This window comes from Porites lutea, chromosome 2, assembly GCF_958299795.1.
Source record: "Porites lutea chromosome 2, jaPorLute2.1, whole genome shotgun sequence".
Classification (NCBI taxonomy): Eukaryota; Metazoa; Cnidaria; class Anthozoa; order Scleractinia; family Poritidae; genus Porites; species Porites lutea.
This window is the reverse complement of record NC_133202.1, coordinates 54911684-54923600: the sequence shown is the minus strand read 5'-3', so window position 1 is coordinate 54923600 and position 11917 is coordinate 54911684. Positions and strand designations below refer to the sequence as shown.

General features: G+C 40.1%; 1 long non-coding RNA gene across 9 annotated transcripts; it reads left to right on the top strand.

The window, feature by feature from the left end:
* The first annotated feature begins 7188 nt into the window (after window positions 1–7188).
* Window positions 7189–9857, top strand: LOC140929085 (uncharacterized). Of its 9 annotated transcripts, none has more exons than XR_012164689.1 (4): window positions 7189–7367; window positions 7438–7629; window positions 8078–8174; window positions 9497–9857. It is a non-coding gene; the product is annotated as an uncharacterized lncRNA (long non-coding RNA). The 9 variants fall into 9 exon arrangements; XR_012164693.1 differs by lacking the exon at window positions 9497–9857 and adding an exon at window positions 9123–9374; XR_012164691.1 differs by lacking the exon at window positions 9497–9857 and adding an exon at window positions 8250–8387.
* Window positions 9858–11917: the final 2060 nt, after the last annotated feature.

The window sequence follows — 11917 nt, the reverse complement described above, 5'->3', positions numbered from 1 at the left end:
TCCTGGGCTCCCATTGACAGAGTTGCATGGACGTTGACTTTCTGATTGGGCGCCATTTCTTTCAGTTCTCTTAAAGAGACATCTGACGCTTCCTGTGATGTTGATTCGGAACGTTCTGACTTGACAAAATTTGGTACATAGGAGAATGGTACGTAAGCATTTGCACACTGCGAAACATAGGATTGCTGGTTGAAAAGCCAGTCGTTGTCTTCATCATCTGGTATAAGAAGGTTCTTTAACAAGACGGGAGACTTGGTTTCTTGGAAGTGCTTGATCTTGGGATGTTTTTGTTTTGTCAAATCCAACTACTCTTTGCACTTTAGTCGGTGAAACTTGCAGGTGCAAGACAAACCAATCATGTCTGGACCTTGCAGCGGTTTTGACGGGGGATATTTTTTGGATGTACCCATACTTGTTTACTAAACGAAAGAAAAGCAAACAAATTCAGGATGCATGATCAGCATTACACTACTAGCTGAATTTTTTTTCTTGAGCCTGTATGCCCGCATGTACAACTTTTTTCTTTCCTTCACTTCACTAGATGTTTGTGAAGACCTTTTTCTTATTTCCTGTTTAGGTCGTTTAATGTTTTCATCTGCATAATATCATAGTTAATTGAGTGGAATGGTTATGAAACCCGTCAGACTCCTTTGTTATTGTTTTTGTGGACCTGAAAGTGCACAACGTTCAAAAGAATTCCTATCATTTTGATTGTATTGACCAATGAAAACGTTGCATTAATTTATTCCGTAACAATTTGCCAACAGAAAACAAAGGATTGTGCACTTTCAGGGTGCTTCCAACATAAACTGCAGCACTGTTGTTTTTATCATTGATGTTTGCCGCTTTTCATAACCAGTCTCCTCTAATAACTATGATAATATGTATCACTTGAGGAATTAATGCTTTGACTTTTCCGCTTCATTGTAAATTTAATTACTAAATCATTTCTTTGGTTTTCATTTCTTTTACGTATTTCTAATTTGCCCCTTTCGTTTAAGTCAAGTTCAGAATAAGTTTTAGCTCTATACTTCTGCATGTATGCCTTATTTTTGGCCTTGACTTCTGGCTGTTTTCTGTAACACTTCATATAGTTATTACATTTGACTCTGTCATCCTTTTTATAACTTGTGACTTTTTGGTCTAACTTCACTTCTTTCGTACCGCAAGAGTCTTTTAAAACTGATTTGCAAACAACTGGATTTATGGTGAAGCTATTACATGTCTGATTTGCAGATTCATGTAAATTGATGTCTACAGACTCAGACTTTTGAAATATGGCAAAAAACCAGCCATCCGGATAACAACTATACAATACTTCTTGAAAGGATAAGAAACGCCCTACAGAAACACACAAATCATCATTATAGATCCAACCGCTCTCACTTTTAAAGGCAACAGGAAAATGTCTATTTAAACACCTAACAATTCCTTTGAGGCAGTATGAAACTCCTCAGGTTTCCATATCATGTGGAAAAAACATTTGAGTTATACAATCAGGTGACAATTCTATCATTAAAAAGGTTGGCAGGCACACAAAGTGTCGAAGTGAAGCAACACTTCCAGAATGATTTTGGCAGTAAACACAAAAAAGTCTATTGATGTTTGGCAGCATAGCTTCTGATACAGAACCTTCAAAACCATTCTGATAGGTAATATACAAGACAAAAACATCTGTGGATTTGGTGATTTCCTGGTTACACTCTAGATCTGAACAAATGGAATGATTGGTATGTTGAATAAGAAATAATGGTTTTAAACCAAACGTTAATTCTCCAAATGTATTGATTTGGAATATGTCACTGAATACAGCATTATCTGACATACCTGTAAAAGAAGCACAGTGCTGTCTCATCCAGGCTCAAACGGGTTCTCGGACTGAATGTAACTGGTTGGAAAGGATTTCACCACTATTTACTTGCACACATGCTGTGTATAACATTAAAAAAATTCATTACGTTCCACAGACTCAATAGCATCTTTAAAAATGTAACAGCTTAACTCCATAAAACAATCTATTGCACATGAGAATTTTCCTGGAAAATCAAGGCAGTAATTCCTGAAATGCATTTGCTCAACGGGGAGGAATGAACTAGGCAATGACTGCGATATTTCTTTACCAAAACGTTCTTGTAAATGTGGTTTGGTTTGGGAAGATTTACGGGAGTTTGAATCCTTTGACAATGCTGGATTTCCATTGACCAAATGTGCTTTCTTGTTTGTTATTATGTAAGGATTAAAACTACCATTTGAAGCATACGGAATTCTTCTAGACAAATATTTCCGTTTGTAATAGGTGACCGTATATAAGCACGGGCCACAGCATCTACTTTTGTGTAATTGTAAATCGTCACTTAAACAAGAACGCGGAGGTCTAATTATGGAGCAACTGCTTTCACAAATAATGAGTGATACAATCAGCATGAAGCAGTAAACATGAAACATGACAAAGTTGGTATGCGACTGAACGCTCGCAGTGATCAAGCAATGGAAACGACGTGTTTGTCTTGATTTAATATGCAACGCTGGCGTTTAAGGATTTTTTTCTGCTAAAAGATGCAAAAATAAATCACTTCGCTTCTTTTCTCGTAAGTCTTCAGAACGTCTCAGTCGACGAAAGAACACCTCGTTCGAAATTGACAGGCAAACACACAGGTGCGAACACGCTGGTTCAATGCGAATCGAGCTACGAAGAACATGCTGGTTCTAATAAAAATTTGAGAGTATAATCCTATTCCTTGATCAGCTACCGCTTAAAATTCAATTTACAGAGGAAAAGAGAGCACTGCAAACCCTGTTTCTGAATAGAGAATGTATAAAGCAAACACGCTGGCTCGAATGTAAGCCTGCGAAGAACAAGCTGGCTCTGACTAAAATTTGAGCGTAAAACCCTATTCCTTGATCAGCTGCTGCTTCAAACGCAACTTATAAAGCAAACCAAACTACTAATAGCCTTTTCAAACTAGAAACCGTATTAAAACTTGCTCACCTGTTAGGTCATCGACCTTCTCCGATGGACAACGAACAGCTGCACACTGGACCACGCAATCTCAAACCACAAGTTATAAATTCAAGACCATGACGTCACTGCCCAAATATGGGGTCTTACTTACACCCAAATATGGTCAAAAATGCAAATTTTTGAGGGTTACGCAGAATTTGAGGGGTTTTGCCCACATTGCGCGGCGTTATAATCTGCCACCGAGTCAACCTCGCTTCTTAGCTCGGTTGCCTCGTTGGCAATAAGAGAATCCCCGAAAGGAGCCCCTGAGTGCATCGGCAATCATAGAACAATAAATTCATTTGTTTAAAACTTACAGTTAATGTCACACTTCCGCTTGTAAGGGACCGTTCATTTTTATGGGGTAGGGGGTGCTGGTGGGATTTGGAGGAGTGTAATTTGAAAATTGTATGACCCCCCCCCCAATTTCCGATTTTTTTCGCATGGCCCCCCCTCATCAGGGTAATTTTTTGGAAGCCCCCCCCCCCCCCATGAATAAAAAAATACATAAGGTATTAAAAAAGTTACTGCATTAAAATTTCGTTTTGTTACATTTCACGTAATTTAGTGAAAGAAAGCTGAAAGCTAGAAAGCTGTTTTTAACAAATCCTCACTCAAATGAATGAAAAGTCAATTTCAGCTCTTCTTGTTACTGCTCGTCCTGAGCGTGTTGTAGCTGAAGAAAGCTCACACCAAGATGCGAAAGGATGGTGAAAGCGACGAATCCTTTAAAAAGCGATTCACTGCTGAACGATCCAGGCAGTTCGATTTTTTTATGTCAGAGGAGGCCGCTTTTCAAAGGGCAGATGGTTGCTCGGAGAGGTTAGGAGAGTTGCTACAACCAGAGTACCAGTTAAAACCTAGTGATGGACAGAGACTGAACTACATTATAAAAGAACACAGAGAGGTTGTTGAGAAACTGAAAGGGCAGTTAATAATTCTGAGTGATCATGACTCCACGCTCTTCCAGGCGAATGGCATTACCCTGAAGCCTGACAAGAAAGTCCACCATGACTTCAATGTGCAGCACATCGCTAGGATTGAGGCAAAGCAGCTCAAGGTTTCAGGGGAATTAGAAAACCTCGAAAAAAAGAAGGAGACCTTTGACCAGGTCTTCAAGGGCTTAACAGGACACTATGTGTCAAAAAAAAGAAAATTAAAACAAAACCGTAGGAAATCAAAGGGCAGAAAACGCAAACGGTTTGAAAACAACGTCCTACGCGTGTATCATATCTGCGTTGCAAATCCCCTTGCAAAAGAGCTTCCCAATTGTCTTCTTTATCCTCCCTCCATGACAATTCCGGAAGCGTGCATAAACGTTGAAGACGTAGCAGCATTGTTGCTAACACGGGATGCAACATTCATCGCTCACCTACTGCAATCAAGCTACTTTAGCAACGCGGCACAAAGCAGGCTTATTACCAACCTTAAGCCAGAAGTAAGAAACAGGATGTATTGCTTCCTGCATCCTGAAGATTATAGCTCAAACGTCGGAGACACGAACAAAGAGGAAGAAGAAAACGACGAAGAAGGGGAAGAAGAGGAAGACAACGAAGAAGAACAGGAGGAAGAAGAAGAGGAACACAGCGACGACAAGATCGAAAAGAACGTCGAAAATGAGGAAGGGGACACCTCATAGTAGCTTCATGCTCCTCCCATTAAATTTCTCAGAGAAAAGCTCTGGTAACGAGGTCAGTTCCAATTCAGGACTCAAATTATTGGTTTTAATTATATGAGCTTGACAACAACATTTTTATGAATGAAAAGAAAGTTGTTGCTATTCAAGACTGTTATTATGGTATGTTCACTGTCCTTATAAAATATAAAAGCTGTTGAGAAGTTTTCTTGTTACCCTGGAACTGTTTTAGCATATACACCGAATGTAAATATGGCGGATCTCTCGGTCGGCCCGGGTCTAGTTGCGCGAAAGCGAGGCTAGTGAGGCCTCGATAGTTTTATTTTGACTGCGCGTCTTAGTGATTCAGTCGATGAATATGGTTTCCTTCGAGCTGTTACGTGCTTAAGAGCCATCAAATAGGAGATTTAACTCCAGCAGAGACGAAAGTTGATTATCTTCGCTTTGCCAAAGTTCTTTACGAAGAAAGAAATGGATTCAAGTGATTCGGCGCGGCGAATGGAGGCACTCTACTATCACGGAGTTATTTTTTAAAAGAACGAAAGTGTGCTCACTTCACTTCAGAAGAGAAGACTCAAGAAACTATTAGAATGGGTGAATAACTGAAAGATTCATGGTTCTGTTTCAAGTTTGCTTTGTCCGTTCTCTTACCAAGGAAAGGTAAATATCCTCGAGGACGAGTGAATCCGCCGTCGCGACTTAACCAATCTTTAGGCGCTCTCAGGGACACAACGACAAACAACAAGGGCGAATACTTTTTCACAGTCTTCACGATCCTGTGTTCAAGAGTTTGAGCAGTGCCATAAAAGAAGCAATTTTTGGAAAATCGCTGTTAGTTTATCTCGAAACCATTCGACAAGTTGCTAAAATAGATCACGCGCAAGGTCAAATACCAAATGATGCTCGAATACTTGCACGCTCTTTTTCTTCCAGAACCTTTTTCTTTCGGTTCCTCCGTTAGTTTTTTCAGTGCATTTTGGTAAAGGACTGTTCTTGAAATATGTCGCTTTCTTCTGGTTCTTACATAGTTTCACTGCCCACGCTTGTAGGATTAACAGGCGATTGTTATTGTTGTTGTTATATTTTAATGCAGCTGTTTTCAGCGGGAAATCTAAAAGATCTTACGGTCCACCGCGGATGCTCCAGTTCTCGAGAATGTTTACCTTTTGTTGGATGAATAACAGACCATGCAAACATCTTGGAACAGCACCATCTCTTGTGAAAATTATTTCATTCAAATACTTTCGTGAGTCTTCTCATCTAAAGCAAGTGAGCGAGCACAGTTTCGCTGTAAAGTGCTTCCCATCGCCGCGCCGAATCGCATGAATCCTTAAGTTTCTTTGTGAAAAGATCTCGGGAAAGTAAAGGCTATTCCAGCTAGAGTAAAATCTTCTTTTTGGTGGCCCTCAGGCATGCAACAGCTCGATGCAAACCATATCGATCGACTCAATCGCTAAGACGCGCAGTCAAAACAAACTCTCGAAGCCTAACTAGCCTCGCTTTCGCTCAACTAGACCCGGGCCGGCCGTGAGGTCCGCCATATTTGCATTCGGTGTATTTGTTATAAATAAAAGAGCACAATTTTTCTTCGATTTGTAAACATCTCTTATCCTATTTTTAATCTAATTTTTTCGTCCGACCCCCCCCCTTTCCTTCATTTTTTTTCGGCTGGCCCCCCCTTTCAAGCCAATTTTTTTCGAGTGGCCCCCCCAAATCCCACCAGCCCCCCCTCTCTCATAAAAAATGAACGGTCCCTAAGATACGCATGCAAACGTCACGCAAGTAAATGACGCACGCAGGCTAAATGAACAACAACTACATGATGGCGTAATAAGGGGGGGACACAGCCCTGTGGCAGGTTATGGCGACTTCGGGTTATGCGCACAAAATAACACAAGCCTTACTTATCGCCCCACTACCGTGGGGTAGGACAAGAATCTTGGCAGAGCCGCACGGGCTGGATCGGACAAGATTAAGGCAAAGGAATAGCTCAAAAGATGGCAAGACACAAGCAATGCCAAAAGCTTGGGGGAAGTCGCAACGCAGACTTAACCGCACCACAGGGGGTGACCCACCAAAATTTATTGAGACATAACAAAACAACAACTCCTCCAAAGGGAGGGAGGGCGGGTAACAGAACTACTTTAAATGACTGCTTTCGTGCAAGCTAACCAAATAATGACTAGGAGTGGCATTGGCAAAGCTTTATAGTCAGACAGTGTCAAAGTACGGCCAATAGGCACAGTTGTACTATAAACTATCTCAACTTATCATGATTAAGGTCTAGCCATGAATAGCTCTGAATAGGGCTTTGAAAACAGGGACTAATCTTTGCGAAGCTAAGAAAATACACGATGACAAACATGCGACAAATTAGTGAGGTTCTAGCCATGAAAAGCTTTTGTTTTCTGCTAAAGAATAGAGTGCTTTCATTTAATGAATCAGTCTTTCAAGATATCACCGAGCCTAAGACGGGGCAGGCTTTCTCGGCCTACCCCCGGCCCCTGGGGCTTCATGCTCCATTAACTGCATTTACCCGCTGGTAAATGGGTCGTGACTAGAATGGATACTCCAAAATCAGGTATCCGCTCGGAGACTGGAACTGAATAAAATTATTTTTCGGCAAATCGCTCCGACTCTTTACGACCTTGTTGTGTTGAAAGACCAAAAGACTGAAAAGGCTAAGATGAGAATGGTTACTCCAAAATATGGATCAAAGCCTACATAGAGGTTAGTTGTTTTTCACATTCTTTTTGTAAGAATTTAGTGCAAGGAGCAAACAATGTCTGTTTAATTACAGTACCACTACCGCGACTGCCGTGTAAAGCTTATTCATAGCAAAGTATCTGTTTGGATAGCTCAGAATAAGGTGGATACTTCAGAATAAGAATGGCCAAAATATGGAAGTTTTGGCCATCTGGATTATTATTACTGAACTTCCCAATACAAACATGATTGTTACGTTTACAAAGAGGGTACAAATACAGTTAAGGTCAGTTAACCATCTTGTAATTTTATGGGTTAGTTGATTCCAAGCTTTAACAATAGTAAAAAACACATAAGGGACCTGTCATTTATTAGAGGCAGGGGAGGGCTGGTGCAATTGGGGGGAGGGTCATTAAATTTTATGTAGCCAAAAAGGGGAGGGTCACCAAAAATTTAAGCTGGGCTTTGGGGAGGGCCATACCATTTTTAGCAAACATTGCTGTTCACTTAAAATAAAAATAAATCAACAAATAAAATATATTATTTAACAAACAAGTCCCTTGTACAGTAAGCATTTTAAACTTTCATAATGATCAACCTGAACTACCCAACAACCCTACATGTATGTCTTTTTCTTGATTTGTTTTTCAATAGCAACACACTGCGAAACATGTCTTTGCATTGATCAAGTTTCTCATTAAGATATTTCAATTCACTGTTCACTCTTTTTTTAGCTTCATCAAGCCTTGTAATAACAGCTTCATCAAACGATTTAGAATGCTCTTCTCCTCGTATAAAATTACCAGTCTTTGAGTGAAACAGGGTGTTAAGGTGAGCTTTAATGCGTCTATCCATATCTTATATGTTCTCTAGTAACTCACTGAGCTTCATAATGTTCGCCCTCAGTATTAACTAATCAGCTGGGACAAGAACATAATCGGTCGTGTAAAATTTTCCAGCAGCACCAGGATTGTTCGTGCTCAATATTGCTTCAATGCGTGAGGTGAGATTACATACCTGTTCCTGAATGTCGTATTGGCGCCTCCCTTCGTCACAAGGTAAAAGTTGATCTCTTTTAATAATCCCTGTCATATCTTTTAGCGTGGGGAGGGTCATAACTATTTTGGTCCATACAAGGGGGAGGGTTACATTTTTTTCTGCAGGAAATTGGTGAAGGGCACAAAAAAAATTCACCTGGGAAAAAAGACTTGCACCAGCCCTGCCCCCCCTCTAATAAATGACAGGTCCCTAATTTACTTCAGGTCATACTTCTTGTAGCTTGGTGATCACTATTACAAGCGCGGGCAGACATATGCTCAAGTTTCTAAAAAAAAAAAGGTCTTGCAGATTGTATTAGTGTAGTGTCTCTGTATAGCTCCGATATAGGACCTGGAGCCTACAGTGGCAGATCGGAACCTTCAGATAAGAAGAGGGGTGCGGCAGGGGGGGGGGGGGGAAGGATTCTCACCAGACCTTAAGGTGGCAGGAAGGAACCACTCATTCAGACCTTAAGGTACGGAGGAGCTCAATCTAGAAAAGAATTTTCTTGGCACTGTTGTCCTCAATTTGATCTAGAAATATGGAGGGCTGGGGACCTCCCTAGATCTACTGCTGGCCTCTGCCAGCCCGCCCATGTTCACCTGCTATCTTTTTACATTTACTAGAAACTCTAGTATCAATTCAAATTATTTATCCTAAATATTAGGATTTTTGCAAAATTATTTATAGTTACTTTTTTGCACTTGTATTTTGTTTTGTTTTGTTTTTTTCAAATCCTAGGAGCCTCATTGTCACCAAAACTCTCTGCCTTCCATACCCTATTCCACACTGAACTTTCTGACAACAGTCCTCAGCCAAGTGGTACCATCATGGTGTTGAAAAGTGTGGAAATAGATCCTGTTTATCCTGGGATGAATTATTTTTCTTTTTCTTCCCCCTTCCTCCACTCAAGGGGGGAGGGGGGGAAAGGTGTTTTCCTTCCCCTCCCTGTGACCTATTACCTATTTCCTTGATTGCCTTCTGAGCTCCTGATGAGACAAGCCTTCAGCATTAAGCTGGTTATGGGCTATTTCTTGTCTTTCACTCAGTATGGTGAGCTTATCATAAATTTAAAATGGAATAAAAATGATCATGCAGGTATATCTATGTTGCAGCTGTAACAGGAGGAGGAGTTGGAGGTCTGTAGGGTGTTGCAGTCAAATGTTTGTGAGAAACAGAGAAACCAGTTGGAGAAAGAAATGAAGAAATGAAGAAAATTTGAGAAGGCTTCAAGAGAAAAAGCAAATAAAATGAAAAAAAAAAAGAAAAAAAGAAAAAAGAAAACAGGAAAAAAAAAAACAATTTTCATTGAGACCAAGCAGTTGGCTGCTCAGTTGCATGTCTGGGTAGCTTGACCATTTGGTTAATAAAATTCTCAAAACCACAAACAAACCACTCTAAGAATTTGATAAAATGTGTAAAAAAAATTGTTTATTACTTTTATAAAAATAAAGTTGTTTGTTTACAATTCTACAACCATTTTTTCATTTCTTCCTTTTCCCATAATTCTTTCCTCTGTTTTACTTTCCTCTTACTCTTTCTCCACTTCCACAATGTGCTTTTATGTACCCTCTATACCTGGGGTGGAAAATTTGAAATTAGCCATGCATTAAATAAAGCTTCCATTATAATCATTCTTTCAGGAAATAAAGCTGCTACTTTGGCGGTAATTCTAAAAAGCACTGTGTTCCACGATACAGTGCCTTGATTCAGCAAAGAAGCCTTGACCCTTTTGTTTTAAAAGTTAAAGATTTTCTTCTGGTAGCAGAGAAAGGCCCCAAGTTCAGTGCATTACAAATAATTATCACCTACAAAGTTATCTATCATCTAAATTAAAAAGGAACAACCAAATCATTTCCTTGTGGTACCTGCCTAATATCAAAATGAATAACTAAAATACTGATAAATAAATAATAATTATTGAAGTAGGGTATATCCAGGCCGTTTTAGCTTAACAAAACAAAAACACAAGGTAAGTCATTCTCATTTCTATTTTTGTCAAAAAATGGAATTTAGGACGTATTTTGTTTATTGTCATACATTCTCTTATAAATTCAAAGTCCAACAAACTCCTTCAGAGTTTGGGCTACCTGTGGATGGGGCACAATTCATGACAGGATGGACAATAAAGGGGCTGCATTTTCAACACCTTCAATGTGACTGGAAATTACAAAGGTTCACACAGCAGATTCAGGAATACAAAATGACTAACTTGGAATCACATAGTTTACATTTGCCAAAAGTAGCTAACATTGGGCCTTTTGGTCATAGAAAAGACTGTAAAAGGATTTGGGTTCTGGTGGGCTAATTGTGCCAGATACCCAGCGCACCAAAAGGTTGACCCGAGTATCCCACAGGTTGTGAGGGTTACTTTGGTTTTTACAATCTCATAAAGTACCCATTCTTCTCACACTAAACTAAACAGCAACTTACCACTTAAAAGTGAAAAAAAATCAACCATAATATATAAGAAAACAGAAATAGTTTATGTTGAGCCATAAATTCAACAACTGTCTGCTATCCCTGGGGGGGGGGGGGGGTACTCCCTTATATGGCCTCCATGGGGATGTGCCGCTGGACAGGGTATGGTTTTCGTCCTCTCTGTCCTGAACAGGGTATATAGTTTGGCACAAGTCTGTCCTAAACAGGGTATACAATTTCCTGCAAGTCTGTCCTAAACAGTGTGCATGATTTGTGCGAGTCTGTTCTAATTATAAACAGGGTGTTTCATGCATGATCGATTTTGTCTTAGTGCAAATGTTTGCAGATATTTAGTACGTCATCACCCAAAGCATTTACTGGAATAAATATAAATGTTATTGTTCTTGGCACCCTTGTCTAAATAAGATAAGTACAAGTTGACAGGTGTGCTTGATAACCTTGTCCCCATCTGAGGGAGTTGTCCTATCTGGGTACTAAAGTTGAGCGTGTTATCCTAAACAGGGTATGGGTTTCAAACCCTCAGCGGCTCACTTACACCCAAATATTCGGTCGAGTACCCCTCCCGCCCCCCCCCACACCGGGCTGCTATCCTACAAGCAAGCTTCGAATTAACTGAGCCATAATTACACAATGGTTGACTGTATTTGTACCCTCTTTGTAAACGTAACAATCATGTTTGTATTGGGAAGTTCAGTAATAATAATCCAGATGGCCGAAACTTCCATATTTTGGCCATTCTTATTCTGAAGTATCCACCTTATTCTGAGCTATCCAAACAGATACTTTACTATGAATAAGCTTTACACGGCAGTCGCGGTAGTGGTACTGTAATTAAACAGACATTGTTTGCTCCTTGCACTAAATTCTTACAAAAAGAATGTGAAAAACAACTAACCTCTATGTGGGCTTCCCGTACGAAACTTGCAGCGCTGTACAGCGCCACAAAATCGCTGCAAAATAGCTGTACAGCTAAATTACAGCTGTTCAGCAGCCTTTTAGAAGCCAAACAGCAGCTTCATTCAAGTTGCAGCGGGATGCAAAAGCGCTGTGCAGCCTATGAAGGCTCTTTGAAGCTCTCGGCAGCGGTTTTGCAG